Source organism: Pinus tabuliformis, chromosome 2_1 (genome assembly GCF_031772625.1).
Source record: "Pinus tabuliformis cultivar Carrire ecotype Pingquan chromosome 2_1, CPIR1, whole genome shotgun sequence".
Taxonomy (NCBI): Eukaryota; Viridiplantae; Streptophyta; class Pinopsida; order Pinales; family Pinaceae; genus Pinus; species Pinus tabuliformis.
The window spans coordinates 894,006,651-894,020,059 of NC_142299.1; positions in this window are offsets into that span (position 1 = coordinate 894,006,651).

Below are 13,409 nucleotides of genomic sequence, written 5' to 3' on the forward strand. Positions count from 1 at the left end.
AATACAGTAGATTAATAAAGATGAGCATGATTGATGTTATAAACCCAAGTAAATAATAAACCCAAAGGATTAATTCTAAAACCCCAAGGGATTAGAAACCCAAGGAAATAATATTAAACCTAAGGGACTAATATTATAAAACCCAATATTGGTAAACCCTAATATAAATACTAGAAAGACTAAGATAAACATGATTTATTTTCATGGTGAGACAATCCTTGTCACGATGTGGCATTCAACCATGGTTGACCATGGTTTTTTATGATTGATAATGGTTGACCATGATCGATATTATAAACCTAAGGGAATAATAAACCCAAGGGATTGATATTATAAACCTAAAGGAATAATAAACCTGAGAGATCAATACTAAAATCCCAAGGGATTATGAACCCAAGGAAATACTATTAAACCCATGGGAGTAATATTATAAACCCAACATTGTTAAACCCAAATAAAAACACTACAAACACTAAAATAAACATGGTTTATTTTGATGGTGAGATAATCGTTGTCATAATGTGACATTCAAATATGGTTGACCATGGTTTGCTATGATTGACAATGGTTGACCATGATTGATATTCTAAACGCAAAGCAATAATAAAACGAAGGAATTAATACTAAAACCCCAAGGGATTATGAACCAAAGGCAATAATATTAAACCCATGGGACTAATATTATAAACCCAAGGAACTAATAAACCCAATGGTTTAATATTATAAACACAAGGAATTAGTGAACCCAGTGGATAAATATTAAAAACCTAAGGGATCAAGAAGTGCAAGGGATCAATATTACAAATACAAGAGATTAATAAAGATGACCATGACTGATATTATAAACCCAAGTTAATAATAAACCCATGTTTGACCATGTTTGGCTATAATAAACCCCATATGTTATTGGCATTCCTATGTACAGAGACCACAAAAGCAATTTTAGAGACTTTAGAGACTTCTCTCCCGATTGTACTTTCTACAAGAAGGAAACGGAAACCGTGAAGGCAATTGTGGGTTCTGAGCAAATATAGGCATTTGTGAGTTTCAATAACATGTTCCCTGGATTGGACTTGTTTGAAATAGGTTTTCAAGGGCCATATTATTGCATTTATGGAAAAGAAGAATTTGAAAGTTTTGGAACAATGTTTTTAAAAGGCATGGCAGTTTAGATTTTTTAAAACGAAAAAAAAAAATTAAAATTTGGATGATGAGGCTAGAACATAATTTTGTTTTTCCAACAGGGGTTTCAATATATATATATATATATATATATATATATATATATATATATATATATATATATATATGGTTTTTGGAATTCAATTTATAAGAAAATCATTTTTTTGGAATTCGACGTTAATTAATTTTTATTTATAAAACTTAATTATTTACAAGAAATATTTTTAAACCTATTAGATTATTTGGATAAGAGACAATATCAACATTATAATATGGGAACATTATTTTATTGGACAGATAAGTTTATTTCCGGGAGAGAAATTCATAAAAGTGAAGAAAAATGTGGCCATTGTTGATATTTTTTCTTAGAGAACCTCAAAGGTGACAAAGACTTACAACAAGACTCACAGAGGTATGCAGCACTGCCAGCTCACCACCTCACCGCATTGATGTGGTGGTTCAAGTTTGATTAGGTTTATGTTCAATGGATGAGATGCATTTGTATGAAAATCAATGGTGGGAGTGAGTGTGGTAAACCTAATTGGCTTTTCCCTCATCCTACCTTGCCTTCGACCATTACAGTCGCGACCCTCGGGGGAAGGCTTGCAGAGCCTTGTGGCCTAGTTTCTGGTAAAATTTCGCCATTTTCTCCAAACGGTGTCAGTTTCTACATTATGGCACAACCCCACTTCATTATCGAGTTACTGTGACTTTATCCAAACACTTGCTATTTCCCTCTAGTTTCTCTCCCTCCTTGCTGTGCCATTTGCACTGGAAACTTGTCTTTGCCTAGGTTGTGTTCCAATCCGGACCTCAACAATTTGAAACACTCATTTCTCAAAAATATATTCACCGGTTCCATTTTTATTCTCAGAGGCACAGGTTTGGTCACAACGGCTTCTTCAGGTAAAAGGGTTTCTTTAGTGCATATTTTCTTGTAAATTCATATGATCAATTTCTATTTCAGGTTATTCTTTCCTATTTTCTCAACACGTAGAGTGGTATACTGAACCATTGATCTGAAAATAACTGGTGAGTGATCTCGGTTAATTAATTAATGGATGAAGGTATTACAGAATCATGTGCTGGTGTGTGTCTATCTTATCTTAGACAACGAATTGATAAGATTGAAAAATACACACACCGGAAAACAGTAAGAGAAACACATCAATCAAAACGGAACACAACAAAACTTAATAAGGAGTTCACCCAATCCTCCTCGTCTACATCTTCGGTCCAGATTTTAGTGGTGGCCTTATTTTTATTGTGTCTTTGAATAGAGTTTTACAATGAGGAGCTCAACTGAGTCTCCTAAAACAGATGATGCTTAGTAGGGTGGTACTTGGATTCCCCAAGCCACTAGAGTGCACAAATTCTCCATTACCAAGTCTTGACCTCTCTGGTTTGAATGTGATGAGTCCAATTTAGTACTCAGTTCCCGACAGATATCCTCACAGGGATTGCTTGAACCTCTCAAGCCTGGTTCTGTCTACTCAATGCTGCCTTAGCTCTGTACGTCAGCTTGATTCTCTATTCTCTATTTTTGTCTCTTCTGTCTCACTATCTCCTTCTTCCTTTCTCAATGTCCTCTCTCTCTGTTCTCTATCTATTCATGGCTTAAATCCAATCCATCCTCTGACTCTTTGCTTCCTCTTTTGTCTCTTTTGATTGCCTACTACTGTTCGCTTGGAATTTTGTGCCTCTGCTTCATCACCATTGTATAACATCTCACAGGGAAGTGGCCACAACTCCTCTCACAAACTACGCCAGCTCTTCCTCAAACGGTTCACTATTTCGGTTACTATGTGTAATGATTCATCCACCAACTCAGTGGTCCAATCGGACTTCAACCTTTATGTGCTATAGCTTATTTTCCCCCTCCAAATTTGGTTTCCCATCAGGCGCAATTTCTTCCGTTAGATCTGGAGCCCCCAGATCCTACGGTGTTCACTCCTATTGTGCGGTTGACTTGCTCGGATTTTATCCCATGATGAGAGGGAATTTTCTCTCTCATCTACCAGACACGCATCATGCAATGTATGGAATCGCTTGTTCCTTTCACAATTCCGCTTACCACCCAAAATTCCTACGATATTCCATTTTTTTTGGAGCGCAGGACCTGCCTTTCGCTTTAGCGCTTTTCCCATAGTTTCTCAACTTCCTTGCAACTGTGCACTGAGGGCTTTTCCTTCTCGAGGGGTTTTCCCAGCAAAGGCATGACTAATTGCGCATCAGAAACGGCCTCCGTTTTCTGATCCGGACTTCCTAACTGCTAGTTTGCGTCCTATGCGGTCTCCATGGGCCTTGGTCAGCATGCTTTGGCAGAGATCCTCATCATTCCTTGCTGGCTACAAACTACCACTGTCCAAAGGTTCCTCCCGATAGATCATCATTCACAAGTTTTTGAAGTTTGTCATGATTTGATGCAGTCATAGAACTCTAATAATTTTCATGGATCCAATTTGGATCATGGCCTTCCCACTGAAAAATATTTTGGACCACCAAAAGTTGGTTTTCAAGCATTGACTATGTGAAGGTACAATTTTCTCACTTGTCCAATCTCTATCCACTTTGCACTACTCATCTTTGAACCCTTGAGCCTAACTTTGAGGTACTCAACATCTCCCCTGTGCATCTTCCTCACCTTCCTATCTAGAACTGTGTCTTCTTGTAATTGATTAAGATACTCAGGCAACAGGTCATCAATAGAAGGCAATTGACTCTCTTCTTCAAGATCCTCAATTAGTGAATGTTCAAACAATATTAAGTAATCTACATTCACGACTGAGTAGATGTGCATGTAAGCTGGTAGATCAAGGAGAAAAGCATTCTCAACAATTTTCTCAAGTATCATGAGGGATCCATACCTGATAGGCTTTAGCTTTTCACCTTCACCTTGCATCATGTCCTTGCTGATATATGGCCAAACTTGTTCACCAACTTGGAAACTATGCTCCATACGATGCTTGTCATGTCTTGGCTTGTATTTAGCTTGGCTCTTTTCTAGCTATTCTTATACTGCTTGGTGGATCTCTTGGATTTTTTCAATGAACCTAGTTGCCCTATTCACGTCACTATGTCCCTAAACTGTGGTGTCTATACCAAAGACAAAATCAAAAGCAGACCTTGGTGTGAAACCAAAACAGGTCTCAAAAGGAGATCCCTATGTAGAAGAATGTTTTGCTCGGTTGTAAGCATGCTGCACATAACACAAATGTTCATCCCAAAACTTAGGATGCTTGCTTCAATATCCCCTAAGTAACTGGATCACTGTCCTATTAACTACTTTTGTCTGGCCATCAGTTTGTGGATGAAAATATGTTCTTTTCTTCGGTTTGGTGTCCATCATTTCCCATAGAATTGACTAAAACTTCCCCACAAATTGGGTGTCTCGATAAGATACAATGGTAGTGGGTAATCCAAAATGAACCCATACATGTTGAAAGAATAGTTTTGTAGTTTGTTCAGCTGTAATTTGTTTATTACAAGGTATCAAAATACACATTTTGTTGAACCTATCCACAACAACATACAGATAATCATGACCTTTCCTAGATTTAGGCAGTCCTCCAACAAAATCCATGAAAACACTTTCCCGAGGGTGAGAAGGAACTGGTAATGGAGTGTACAAGCCTATTTTTCTATTGCTCGGCTTGCTTTTAGCACACATAGTACACCCTCTTACATATCTAGAAACTGTTTCATTCATTTTTGACCTATAACAAATCTTTGCAGCTGTGCAGCTGTTTTACTTACCCCAAAGTGACCTGATATTAGTGAAGTGTGTGCTTTCGAATTATCTTTACTCTTTCAGTTTGTGGAATGCATAGCTTCCCACAATGATATAGGAGTTAGTCCTATACATGATAATCCAAATCTTCTACTCATTTTCCTTGACTTAAAGTTGCATATACATCTTTAATGTCTATATCTTGAGCATATTGTTCAATGTAGCTGTCATGTAACATAGAATTATGCTCAAGTATAGTAGATGCATTTATAATGGGTCTAGATAGCATATTTTCAACTTTATTGTGTATGCCCTTTTTATATCTAATGACTAAATGAAACTATTGTAGAAAACCCATCCACCTATGGTGTCTCTTTTCCCATTAAGTAATGTTTCCACTTTTTCACACTCTGTACTAATGGATACAATTATTTATCATATGTAGGATAATTAACTACTACAGAATTAAATGTCTCAGAATGATAACATATGGGTTTACCATGTTGTGTCAACACTGCTCCCATGGCATAGTCAGCGGCATCTGTTTGGACCTCAAATTATCTTTGAAGATCAGGCAGTGCTAGTATAGGTGTTCTACTAATCTTTTATTTCAAGGTGTCGAAGGTTGTCTGCTATTTGCCTCCCCACTGAAACACCTTGTTCATTCCTGTTAAAGCATGTAAGGGAGCTGCAAATAAGGAAAAGTTAGAAACGAACTTTCTCCAATATTGTGCTACTCCTAAGAAGCTCCTAACTTCTGTAGCAGATTTGGGTTTAGGCCAGTCCACAATGACTGCCACCTTAGAGGGATCTATCTTCAATTCACTACCCCCTACTATATGACCCAAATAATTCAAATATGTTTTGCCAAATTCACATTTTGAGAGTTTAAAATAAAGTTTTTCTCTTTTCAAAACATCTAGTGTCTTCTTCACATGCTTTAAATGTTCTTCCCATGTTTTGCTAAATATCAAAAAGTCATCTAGATACACAATAACTAAATCTTCTAGAAAAGGCCTGAGTACATCATTAATTAATCTCATGAAAGTAGCAGGAGCATTAGTTAAGCCAAAAGTCATAACCAACCACTCATACAATCCCTGCTTTGCCTTGAAAGAAGTCTTCCATGTATCTTGTTCTGCCACTCTGACCTGATGATATCCACTATGCAAGTCTAACTTGGAAAAATAAGGAGCTTCTTTCAATTGATCTTAAAGTTCATCTATGCAAGGAAGGGGATAACAATTTTTTATTTTTATCTTATTTAGTGCTCAGTAATCAATGGTCATTTTCCACGAGCCATCTTTCTTTCTCACCAAAATGATTGGTGACCCACATGGTGATGTGCTAGGTTTGATGAACCTTTCTCGAGCAATTCCTGCACTTGCTTCTTGATTTCTATGTTCTCTAAAGTGGACAACTTGTACATTCCAATGTTAGGCAATGGAGCATCTTGCTGCAAAATAATATCATGCACTATTTCCTTTTTGGATGGCAAACCTTTAGGTCCTTAAAACAAGATATCATATTTTGAAACAACTTTTTCTAAATCAGCTTGTTGTTTAGCATCACGTCCCTCAAATACATTGGTTTTATCATGTTTCTTTTCCTTTACAACCATCAGTAAGAATTGTTTGCATTAATTTATCATTCGTTTCATCTGCCCTCAGTTTATGAGAGTATAATTATTCTTGAGCTTATGATCTCTTACAAAGTATTTGAATCAATCTTTAACAAGTAGATACTTGTTCTCAGCTCTATAGAAGATAGCTTTTCTGTCATACAAGTAAGGACTTCCTAAAAAAATTCCACATATATCCGAAGGAACTATGTCTAACTCAACGTCATCTACAAATGCTGACCCAAAATAAAACTTGAGTTTGCATTGTCTAGTCACTTGTAGTTGTGCTTGATCATTTAACCATCCTAATGGGTACGGTTTCTTGTGAGGTGTAGTTACTAATCACAACTTCTTTACAATTGCTTCAGAAATTAAATTTACTTGTGAGCCACTATCAAACAAAGTATCAATCTTTTGATGTTTGGAAACAACTCGAATATGGAAAAGTTCATTCCTTAACAATCTAAACTTTGAAACAGGAACTATAAACTCAAAATAGGAACTCTGGCCAAAAAACCCCAAAAAACATCAAAAACAGTGCTAAAAACGAAAAGTGTGTATACTGGAATGATGTTTTTATTTTTTAGGTGTCAATTTTGAACATGTTTTAAAAATGGCAGTGACTACGAAATTTACTATGAAATTTTCTTGAAAAATATAGCTTCAAAATGAAAGTGATGATACTGGAACAATGATTTTTTTTTTTAGGGTCAATTTTCAAAATTTTAAAAAAAATGCTAATAAAACCAAATTTTTATGTGTCAAACAAAGTTGTTTATGCGGGAAAAACACATTAATGTTTTTGGTAGAATATCATTTTTCTTTCCTAGGTATAAATTTAACATGTTTTCAAACATAACATGCTAGATACAAAAAAAAATTGAAATTTTTTCAACTATAAAATTAAAAAACCATAACATTATGAACAAATTACATCACTAAATGAATTCAAAAGTCATTATTTGTATATTGAATAAAATATACATTATATCTCTAATTTAATATTGCATTGTAGATATTTTAAACAATAAAATTTATCATAATTAAAACATATAATCCAACAACATAAAAATGCCTCATAACTTCTCATTTAACACCATATGGAAAACATTAATTTTATTTGAAGATACGATGCATACATCAGTTATATAAATTGTCTTAAACAATTATTCAAAATCACTCATATTTTCTTTCACACCATCAGAATTTACATCTTCAGATGAGTGATTGGATGGTGACAAAGATGTTCCATATTCTTCTCTTTCATCAACTAGTGCCTCATCTAAGTCCACATGCATGCCCAACATTTCAGGTTTCAAAATTCTTCTAGATCTACGACTGGTTTCAGCTGACTCCCACGTCAACATTATTCCTTCTGGTAACAACCTTTTAAGAATCTCTATTGTCTTGAAGCGAAGAGTTCCTCTCTTTGTTAAATTGAAGTCATAAACAAGTATGTCAACATCCTCCAATTTTAATATGTCTGTACAGCGGCGATTTATATTTGTACCCTTTCTTTCTCTTTTTCCGCCATTTTTTTTTGTCAACTACCATCTCTGGCTTATACACACCATTGAATGGTTGTGTATTTGTGGCATACCAATGTACTTCAACACTTGTAACATCCTCATTTTCTGTAAAGACCTTTATAACTTTAGCAAGCCAAAATAGATAGCCATTGGAATCTCCATCTGCTAACACTGCAATCATGCAACCCTCCTTAATATCCTATACTAAACCCCTATAGAGGTCTTCCATGGCTTCATGTTGTGCATGAGATCTTCTGGAATCAATATACATCTCTCTTTCCACTGCTTATGGAGAATTAATAATACCTTGAGATTATTGCTATTCAACAATGTTTACTTCCTCATGTTCATTCGACACATTTTGTGGCCAAATAAATGTATTTTTAAAAGGTATATCTTCATTTGTTGTTGTCGAAATGATATCACTTTGATTATTGAAAAATGACTCCCACCAAACTGAATCAGCAATGTCAAAGTACTCATATGTATATCTAATACACTTTTTAATTTCTTCCAGGCAATCAGAATAATTTATATCTTTGTTCTGTCTACGTGCATTCTGAACTTCACCAACTGATTGTAATAACAATATTTTTGATGAAAATATTGGATGATCTGGAATGAACTTCAAAAATTGCAAACCTAATGACGATGCCCATTCTGTAGTAGTTGAATACTTCTTGCCCCATATTAGTGTTTTCCCATCAATTTTTTTGATACAAAATTGATGTTGGAAGCTAATGTCATTAATTTTTTCAATGCATTTCCCCTCACCATATGATCCCAAAATAAACCTTCGCATGTCAACAGTTTCTTCCAACACATCAAAAGTAGGCTCTGGCATGTATGATTTCTTAATACATTCAATTAGTGATGGAAAGCTCCCAACTTCCTTCCTCCTCAATGTGACTTAAAAACGACTAAACATTTGATCAATATGGTCATGAGTGTGCCCAAAAAGAAGGAAACCAACCTTTACCTTTTGAAAAATTCTCAATTCAACAAGCATGTTTAGATATCCAAAAATAACCTGATTTTTGTTTTCACGGCAAGTATTGTCCAATTGTAGATACAAAACTTCAGGAAGATTACCAGAACAATGAGAAATCACATCATGAATTATGGTTATGGTCATATTTGCATCATTATGAATATTTGGAGCTGTGAGGTACACCCTTGGCAACAGTTTCCCATTGAAGACCATACAACCAACCAAGTGAAATTGAATAAAATTTTCCTCCTGTAAATTTTTCGGTGTGCGAACAAAAAGTGGTAAAAGTGTTTTCTTCTGGTCCATACCATTAATTATCAAACCCAAATATTTATTCGGATTATCATAACACTTCTTTCGATGCTTGTACAACTTATTCCTTTCATTTGTTTATTTTTCACGATGCTCCTGAAGTTCTTTGACAATTAAATTTACACAACATAGAAGAAATTCATTAAGAAATATGTTTTCGTAGCTGATGACTATATAATTTTAAAAGTTAAAGTTATGAACACTTACCTCTTTCTGAGCCTTCACAGCTGTCCCTTTTTTATTTAAGAGAAGCACATGTACTGCAAATCCCCATCCTTGTCTTTTTAGGAATACGAACATTGTTGAATTCCTTCTTCCATACCTTCACAAAATATTGATATGTAATAAACTGGCCATGTCCCTCTGCACCTTTTGCATATTCTTTGTATAAGTTGTAGATTTCTCGTCCTGAAAAATTATCTGGAATATGTATTGTCTCTCTATTTGGAATACACTCTCCATGCTTTGAAAATAAATCTTTCATCCATGACATTATAGTATTTGATAATGGCCTGAACTGTCTTTTATGACATACTTCTGAATAAAATGTGGGATCCTTTTCCAAATTTTCTTGAATTCTCGAGAGACAAAATTTCCCAATCGAATGAAACATTTTAAAACCTTTTCTACAGATAAAAAAATTCCCAATATGATAATCATAACCTGACAATGTAGATTGAATGCACCTAACTAAATATGAATTTTGCATGCTTTTATTCATTGACAAATATCTCTTCCTGCTTTCTAATGCAAATTTGAAATCCATATGTTTCAAGCAATATTTTTTGCAACATTCACTTGAAATGAGAGCACTGATAGAACTTCTTCTCGTGAGATATTCTACTCTACCCCTTGTATAACTAGAACAACTTGCATTGACACGAAAAGGTTTGATCCTACTCCTCAATACAATATTTCTTGGCAACATCTCCATCATTGGATCATCATTTGTATAAGGCTTTTCATCATCATTAAGAGGAATGTTATCCACACTATGATCAGCTTTGCTTTTCAAATATTGACTTGGAGGATATTCTTCATCTTCCACTTCTTCAGTGCTACTATCGTAGTCCTTAGAGTTCAGACTAAATGGAAAATCTGACTTGATGTTTAATGGATATTCTTCCTCATATGCATTGTTAGTGCTACTCTCATAGTCCATATAATTAGGACTACACTGAAAATGTGACTGTTTACTTATTGAAGATGCTACATCCCATCCTTTGTCACTGCTACCTTTATACTCATTAGAATTAGGACTAAGTGCATCATCTTGTCCTTCATCACTGTTGTTCTCATAGTCCTTAGAATTAGGACTAAGAGGACACAGTGACACTCCATTCTTTTTAAATTCATCATCACGCTCTTCATAACTATTGCTCTCATAGTCCGCAGAATTAGGACTAAGTTGACACCGTGGCACTCCAATCTTTTGAAATTCATCATCCCACTCTTCATCACTACTACTCTCATAGTCCTTAGAATTAGGACTAACTGGACACCGTGACACTCCATACCTTTGAAAATCAACATCATGCTTTTCATCACTACTGCTCTCATGGTCCTTAGAATTAGGACTAAGTGGACACTTTGACACTCCATACTTTTGAAAATCAACATCATACTTTTCATCACTACTTCTCTCAGAGTCCTTAGAAATAGGACTAAGTGGACACTTTGAAACTCCATTCTTTTGAATTCGTTATCACGCTCTTCATCACTGCTGCTCTCATAGTCCTCAGAATTAGGACTAAGTGGACAACGTGACACTCCATTCTTTTCAAATTTGCCATCATGCTCTTCAAAACTATTGCTCTCATAGTCCTCAGAATTAGGACTAAGTGGACACCATGGCACTCCATTCTTTTGAACTTCACCATCATGCTCTTCAAAACTGTTGCTCTCATAGTCTTCAGAATTAGGACTAAGTGGATATCGTGGCACTCCGTTCTTTTGAAATTCACCATCACGCTCTTCATCACTACGTCTTTCATAGTCCTTAGAAGTAGGACTAAGTGGAATCTGTGACTCTTTATTTATTTGAAATTCTCCATCCCCTCTTTCATCAATGCTGATCTCATAGTCCTTAGAATCAGGACTAAGTGGAAGAATTGACTTTCTATTCATAGTGGAAGAATTCTCGCTATATTCATCAATATGAATAGAGTTGTTACGCGATGAAGAAGTTGATGGTGTATAAATTGAAACTTCACTATCAGAACAATCCATCCCTTTCAAATAGAAGATGTTGAATGATACAAATGGAGAGTCTCCTAAAGATATTATATAGCTTAAAGAATAAAATTTTCCCTCCAAAAAGTTTCGCGAAAATATTTCCCTCCAAAAAGTATGTTAAATTTATTTACCTTCATTGTTTTGTTCTACAATTTATTTAAAAATGTAAACTAATTTTTTTTATGAAATAAATCATTAAAATTAAAATTGTACACTACAACTTCTACATTAATTATTTTAATAGTTAAACTATATAATATTCGCTTTACAATTCTATAATACTTGCTTTATAATATTTTAAAACAAATTATCCCACATTCAAACCATTGTAAAACAAATCTATAATATTCGCTTTATAATATTTTAAAACAAATTATCCCATATTAAGCGTACAGTAAAACGTCTCCGTAATTTCACTTATATATTAAAATTTCATTATCATTATTTCTCACATCACATCCAGGCTTTCTGAAAATCGTTGAAAGACTCGTGAATTTTTGGAGCAGCTAAATCGCTATCGACAAAATATTCAACGAAGAATTCTCGCAATTGAAAGGTAAGTTAAATTTTTTTCCTTGAAAACTTTTATATTAAATTAGTTTAATAAAAAAGAATTTTTTTTTTTTAAATTAATAATTTTCGTGAGCCAAAATAGAAATTACATCCTCGTGAGCATGGTGGGCCCGATCAAACTCAATCCCTTAATACCCGTGGGTGGACCACCGTGGTGTTGTGGGGTGGGCGGGGAGGTCGGGCGGGGTGTGAGGGCATGGGGGAGCGGTAGGGGGTGTGGGGGCGGCCCAACAGCTCGCTCGCCTATCGTGGGGTTGGGCCAATGCCCCCTTAACCCCCTCAATGACATCCTCATCCCTTACGATCAACCCCCAAGAGCCCTCACCCCCCTGTCCCACTCCCTCGCCCATCCCTCCCTCACGCCCCTCTCTCACCTCCTCGTGCCCCATTAGGCGCCCTCACCCCTCCCTCAGCCCCACCGGTGCTCTACCCATCCCCCCCCCCACGACCGCCTAACCACAACACCTGGCCCCCACCTCATCCCCCAAGGGCGCCCCGTGGCACCCCACGTACCCCACCCCTGGGCATGCCCGACACTCCCCTCCCCCTCTCGCCTGGGCGCCCCCAGCCCCTCCACACCACACCTCCCCCCAGGGCGCGCTTCGCCCCGCTCCACCCGACCTCCACTCCACACCACTCGGCCCCCCTCCCCCCACTCGGGTGCACCCCTCTCCACCACTCCCCCAACCGGGGCGCAGTGCCCCGTCCCCACCCTATCTTACCCTACCCTACCCCCCATCCCATTCCCCCCCCCTTTATCCCCTCCTCGGCGCGGCGCCCCGCCCACACCTTACCCTACCCCGCGCCCCAACCCCCTCGGGCTGCCCCTCCCTCCCCCTCCACAGTCCCCGCCCCCCCTAACCCCAGGCAACCCTCGCCCAAACCCCCCTCCACCCTAGCACCCCCCGGCCCAACCACCCTCCCCCTAAGCGCGCCCCGCCGACCCTCCCTCGACCCCGCTACCGGGCCGCCTGTACCCCGACTCGACAGGCGGCAAGGTGATTCCTAGAATCGCCCTACCGCCTACCTGGCGGGGGCGTGGTCGGTCCGGGTGGCACCTGCCGAGGGCAACGCTCGACAGGCTCCACGCAGGCCGCCCGCACCCTCGCCTGGCAGGCAGCAGGGCGATTCCCGGAATCGCCCTGTCGCCTGCCGCGCGGGGGCACTGGCGGCCCAGGTGGCGCCTGCCGAGCGCTGCCCTCGGCAGGCTTCACCCGGGCCGCCCGCGCCCCCACT